A 6,796-nucleotide genomic window follows, 5' to 3' on the forward strand; every position below is an offset into this window, starting at 1 on the left:
GGCCTCAGTTTCCACATCTGTAACATGATTCTTGCTCTGGAATATTGATTCAATAATTGTTTCCTGCTTTGGTGTTCATGAAGTCCTTTTCAGAAAGTGGTAGTTTAAAAAAGCCTTTACTAGCGCCCGCCTCCAGTCCATTAAAATCCCCAGCACAACCCCCTCCCCGCCTCGCCCCGCCCCACCCATATATTTTGTGCAGCTACAACTTTGAGACAATCTTGAGGCCCCTCTTTCAAGCAGAGTAATACTAATGTCTTGGTAAAGACACTAAACCATTTCTAGAGAGAAATTGTGTGGTCCAGGAGGACTCAACAGCCCAAAAGAGTATCCAGGAGATGACCTTAAACAATCTGTTCCTTTCCCTACCCTTGGGGCAAGAGGCAACAGTTGCAGGGAGATGGGAACTGACATAGGTGGGCCAGAAGAACATGGCAGTTTCTTCCAGATGTTAGATGGGCTAGGGGGGTGGGGGTGGAGGATCCTGGGATAGCACCATGCTCTGGCTCTAAGTTTCTCAACCTTGGCCAGTTGCAGGGAGATGGGAACTGACATAGGTGGGCCAGAAGAACATGGCAGTTTCTTCCAGATGTTAGATGGGCTGTGGGGGTGGGGGTGGAGGATCCTGGGTTTCACTCCTGCTCTGGCTCTATCACTTCTAGGGTAAAGTACAGAAGACTCAGTTAAGTTTGAATTTCATACAAACAATAATTTCTTTTTAAGTATGCAACTTTTGGGATGTACTTATACCAAAAAATTTTTGTCTATCAGAAATTCAAATTTAACTGGGCATTCTGCGGTTTGGGGGGTTTTTTAATTTAAAAAATTTTTTTGGCCACACCACGCAGCTTGTGGGATTTTAGTTCCCCAACCAGGGATTGAACTTGGGCCCTCGGCAATGAGAGCACGGAGTCCTAACCACTCGACCACCAGGGAATTCCTGGGCATCCTGTGTTTTTGTTTGATTTTTTTCCTATATCTATGTATTAGTTTCATATTGCTGCTGTAATAAATTATTACAAATTTAGTGGCTTGAAACAACACAAATTTATTTTATAGTTCTGCAGGTCAGAAGTCTAAAGTCAAGGTGCTGGCAAGGATGCATTCTCTCTGGGGACTTCAATGGGGGGGGAATGCATTTCCTTGCCTTTTTAGCTTCCAGAGGCCACTTGCATTCCATAAATCATGGTCCCTTCCTCGAATTGCTTTAACCTCTTACTTCTGGTGTCATATCTACTGCTGACTTTGATCTTCCTGCCTCCCTCTTTAAAAATATTTCTTAAAATTTTTTCTTGTGGTAAAAGTATTTAACGTGATCTACCCTCTTAACCAATTTTTAAGTGTACAGTACATTATTGTTGACTATAGATACAATGTCTCCCATCTCAAGATCCTTAACTTAATCACATCTGCAAAGTTCCTTTTACCATACCAGGTAAGATATGCACAAGTTCCAGAGATTAGGACAAGGACATCTTTGGGGGGCCAATATTCAGCCTACCACAGTCTGGCATCCCTATTCCCAGCTGTGTAACCTTGGCCAAATCATTCAAACTTCCAAAGATTCTAGTTCTTCATGGGCAAAAAGCTGATTAAATAAGTTTATAAGAGGGAACACCTTGCCCCATGCCAGACAAACAGTGAGTGGTTTTACAAATGGCAGCTCTTGTGGCAAAAGGCAAGGGATGATCCTGTCCAAACCATGTCGTCCTAGGCATTTGGGATAAACCCCTCTCCTCAGCCAGACCTTCACCCCCCGCGCCCCCCGCCCCCCCCCCCCCCCCGTGGTAGCCCGAGTCCTGGGAGATGACCTTAAACAATCTGTTCCTTTCCCTACCCTTGGGGCAAGAGGAATTGCAGGGAGATGGGAACTGACATAGGTGGGCCAGAAGAACATGGCAGTTTCTTCCAGATGTTAGATGGGCTAGGGGGGTGGGGGTGGAGGATCCTGGGATAGCACCATGGTATAGGACATAGTTTCTCAACCTTGGCAATATTGACATTTGGGGCTGGACAGGCCTTGTTGGGAGTGGATTATGCCATTCTGTACATTATAGGGTGTTTAATGGCATCCCTGGCCTCTACTCACTAGATGACAGCACCCCACACTCACAGTGGTGAAAAGCAAAAATGTCTCTAGACATTGAAAAATATGCCCTGGGGGACAAAATTGTCCCCAGTTATGAACCACTGGTATAGGAGGAAGCAAGCTGGCTTTTGGTCAGGCAGACTTGAGTCTAAATCCTCTCTGCATCACTCACCAGCTGTGTAACCTTGGAGCGGTTATTTACCTCTCTAACCCTTGGTTCCTTCAACCATAAATTCTATACTAACAGCTACTATTTGTTGAACACATTTTCATTGGCAGTGTGATGAGCTCTTTACCTGGATAATCTCATTTAATTTTCAGTAAGGTATCCTGAAGGGACGCTGACAGATGGAAACAGGGAGGAAGGGAGGGAGACAGGGAAGAGTAGTGTACGTTAAGCATCTTCTCTGTACCATGCAGGACAGCAGACTCACACACATTTATCCTCTGCCACTAGCTGTGTGATGTTGGGCAAATCACCCTGGGGCTCAGTTTCCTCATCTGTAAAAATGATAGCAGTTGGGAATTCTGGTAAGATGAAGGCAGTGATGCCCAGCATAGATGTGATTCCTCCCAAATCCCCACATAGAAACAGAAGATTAGCAATAGAACAGAAAATTCCATACACACACTTACAACAAAACGAGGTGACCAGGTATCTTCATGAGCTCCATCTCACATGTAGGAAAAAAGTCTGGATTCTAAAAACCAAGAAAAAATCTTTTCTAAATGACACCATCTGATTCAAGTTAAAAAATGACTTAAACACTAGTAATAAAGAAGACAAAACACATTTCATGAAGAATACAAAAAGAAATGTCTGCTGAGTGTTTTAGTTCAGATGTTTCAGAATGCTGCTGTATGTTTTATGAGGAATCTGAGGGGAAGATTTCATAGCAGAAGGTGTTAATGTGGCCTGTATTGACTTAAGTGGTGACCCAACTGGACTGAACTGTGGGATGCCTATGGATTCAAGCTGCTTGTTAAAGAGGAACTCCCCACTGTTGTTCAGAAATCCTTCCTCATTTCCTCTCTCCCCAAGCTTCTCATCCTCTACCAGCTCAGTTTCTAGCATTTCAGTATCCCCTTTCCTGCTAAAGAACTTGTCCAGGTAACTGGTGTAAGTGTTTTCCTTTTCAATTTGCGCATCCTTCCTTTACCTCACAACAAAACTGATTTATGAGAAAACAGTCCTCCCCACCACCCACAGACTGGCTATCCCAAGAAGACTGGTACAAGCCTTCTAATTGAGCCAAATTGGCCATTCCTTTCTCCTGCTTTTCTCAGCTTACTGACTTTGATATCAAACTTTTCAATTCTAGTTGGGACACTGAGCTATTCAAGTCATTTAATTTGTCAACAACATCAGTAGGCTCATGTTGTGAACTGAGTTGAATAGTTCCTGCAAGAAAGGAATCAGAGTCAAATCCCTGCTTCTTTTCCCTTTCTTTTTCAGCCAGTTGCTGTGAGGCTTCCTCTAGAGCTATCTGGGCTTTAACCAATCCATTCCTTTCACATTTTGACTTGCCTTTCTTATCAGATTTTCCTTTGCCTTGTTCTTTCCAATTGGAAAGATCTATAATAAGCTTGGGTTCATAGTAATGATTAACTTCACTCTCTCTCCAAACTAAGTTATCTAAATATGATGATGACCTCGTTTTGTAGTTACAAGTATGGCTGCATTCCAGATCACAATATTTGTTTTCATGATGATCTGGCTATTGCCAACAAGGTTCAGTAGAGTAACTGGTGTCAAAAGCAGGATCCTCCAAACACTTCTCACAATCTCCATCCAAATATTTTCAGGGATCGACTTGTACTTCTTCTTCATCAGTGACATGGCACAGAGCTCTTGGGTCAAACCGAACTTCATCAATATCAAAGTTGTTATGTATAGGCCAATCATGGTCTGAAAATTGACGATCATGGTACCTTTCCCAGTTATAAACGTGACTACGAGTTTCATCCATAAGCAAAATATCATCAGCTTCATCTTCAATATGAAAAGGATGACTTGAAATTGGCTCATCCATTGGAAAAGAATAAATGCTCATGTAAGGATGGGAAAGCACTTCTTCTGCTGTCAACTGATCCATGGGGCTAAATGTCAAAATTTGTCCCAGGAAATCCAGTGCTTCTCGACTAATTCCCGGAAGCAGCTGAGTTAAAGGTTTGTGTGGCTCAGTCATGTCATTTCTAATGTAAGCTGGAATTGCGCTGATCAGACAATCTTCCTCATGTACGACAGGAAGAGATTCTAAAATCAGCTGCATCTGTTCAAGTTCATGGGCACCTGCAAAGAGAGTTTTACCAGTCAGCATTTCAGCAAAGATGCAGCCTGCAGCCCACATGCCAATGGCTTTGGTATAATTATTAGGAGAAAGTAAAAGACGTGGAGATTTGTACCATTTAGTAACCAGTCCTTCAGAAAGATGACCCTTATGGGAATAATGGGGATCCATGATCCGTGCAAGACCAAAGTCGCCCATCTTCAGCACCAAGTCTTCAGTATTAATGAAAAGATTAGCTGGTTTGAGATCTCTGTGCAGTACGTTTGCTGAGTGAATATATTTGAGCCCACGTAGCAGCTGATACATGAAAAGCCTGGCATGCTCTTCCAGTAACGGGCCCTGCTCCAGCACATTAGCCAAGTCTGTCTCCATGTACTCCTGAACAATGTAAACACTGTTCAGTTCTGTAAGACCCCACATCATCTGTTAACTGGCTTCTGCTAGGACCAAGAACTTCAAACACCTTCACAATGTCATCATGGTCAAGTCTTCTAATAATTTTGATTTCACATAGAGCATGTTTGACACTCTGGGGATCAGTAAGGACAATTATCTTGATGGCTACTCTTTTGTCACAGTCATTTTCTACAGCAGAAAAAACCAAGCCATTGCCTCCACAACCCAATGGTTTTAAGTCCATATACCTAGAGCCCAGATCAAAACCATGAATGTTCATGAAACTTTCAAATTTCTCTGCCATTTTGAAAGCCTTACTATTGCTGATACATGAAAAGCCTGGCATGCTCTTCCAGTAACGGGCCCTGCTCCAGCACATTAGCCAAGTCTGTCTCCATGTACTCCTGAACAATGTAAACACTGTTCAGTTCTGTAAGACCCCACATCATCTGTTAACTGGCTTCTGCTAGGACCAAGAACTTCAAACACCTTCACAATGTCATCATGGTCAAGTCTTCTAATAATTTTGATTTCACATAGAGCATGTTTGACACTCTGGGGATCAGTAAGGACAATTATCTTGATGGCTACTCTTTTGTCACAGTCATTTTCTACAGCAGAAAAAACCAAGCCATTGCCTCCACAACCCAATGGTTTTAAGTCCATATACCTAGAGCCCAGATCAAAACCATGCATGTTCATGAAACTTTCAAATTTCTCTGCCATTTTGAAAGCCTTACTATTGCCTTTTCCTTCTGAATTGTTGAGCTTGTGTAAATAAGGAAGAAAACTGGCATCAAAAGGAAAGATCTTTCAAAAAGGTAGAAAAAAATTAATTTTGCTTCCACAGCAAGATGGTTTCATTGCATATGCCAACCAGGCCCGTTGAGTTCCCCTTAGATTTAAAGCTCAAAAAGCTCTACTCATACTGAGAATGAAATAGATTGCAGTACTCATAGTTCAAGAAAGGGGCAGCAACTTTGCAGGCATTTAAAGAAAACACTCAAGAAACTCAAGTGGAATGAAATGACATACTATGCACTCAGATTTACTGTGCTGAAGGATTTAACATTTAACAAAAATGTGAATAAATATGCACACAACAGGCTTCTATGAACATTCTCCTCACAGTGCAGATACATTCAGTGTTGGACTGGTCCTGAGCAGCATAAATCTAAGGTGCTGGTAGGCACTGTTTCCGTTTTGCTTCTTTTCTTCCTTTGTTGCTGTATATTTCAACAGGAAGCCCTGGTGGCTGTTGGTTAACAGATGTCTTTTGTTAGTGATCAGGTGGCTCCAGCTCACCACAATCACAATCAGAGCTACAGTCCATCCTACTCTGATACAACGGGACTTCTCCGACTCATCTAGGGAGTGCGGAGCCCACGGACAGCCCCCAGTGTCGGCTCAGGTCTCTGGCTGTGCTGGCAGCAGCGGCGTCTCCAAGGCTCTCGCTTTGCTGCAGTCACTGCCATGTAACCAACAAAAATTCTTTAGGCATCTTGGGCATCTAGACAAAAAGATTTTATTATGAGGTTATAATCAGACTCTTCATCAGCAGTGCTTTCTGCCAGAAACAAATGGTGTAATATATTTAAGGTACTCAAAGAAAGAAAGTATGAGTCAAAGATTTTATATCCAGCAAAACTGACTTTCTGTAAAGAACTATTATCAACCTGAAAGCACTCAGGGAGTACTTTCTCCGTGAGCCCTTTCTGAAGAGTCTACTAGGGAGTGAGCTTCAGGAATGGTTAAGCATTCAATATATATCTACTGGTAGAACTAAAGCTAAATGATGGTAAAAAGAGAGACAATAAAGCATGTAATGCCTATATGCTCTAACAATGTAGCTGTAGTACAGTCCCTCAGAGTGGTAGAGAATGGGAATGGTGTATCAAAACTGTTTGTATCCATTTTCAATATTCCAATTGACAGTGGTAGTTTTACTATAGTTATTCTAAGACTGTTGTATGTGTAAAGTGGGCTAAAGCAAATCAGTAATTATAGAATCTTTCAATTT

The 6,796-nt window shown here is 42.2% G+C and overlaps 1 pseudogene; it reads right to left on the reverse strand.

Annotated features, from left to right (window-relative positions):
- Positions 1–2,766: 2,766 nt before the first annotated feature.
- LOC102994405 (mitogen-activated protein kinase 6-like) lies at positions 2,767–5,081 on the reverse strand (annotated as a pseudogene).
- Positions 5,082–6,796: the final 1,715 nt, after the last annotated feature.

This window comes from Physeter macrocephalus, chromosome 14 (assembly GCF_002837175.3).
Source record: "Physeter macrocephalus isolate SW-GA chromosome 14, ASM283717v5, whole genome shotgun sequence".
NCBI classification, from domain to species: domain Eukaryota; kingdom Metazoa; phylum Chordata; class Mammalia; order Artiodactyla; family Physeteridae; genus Physeter; species Physeter macrocephalus.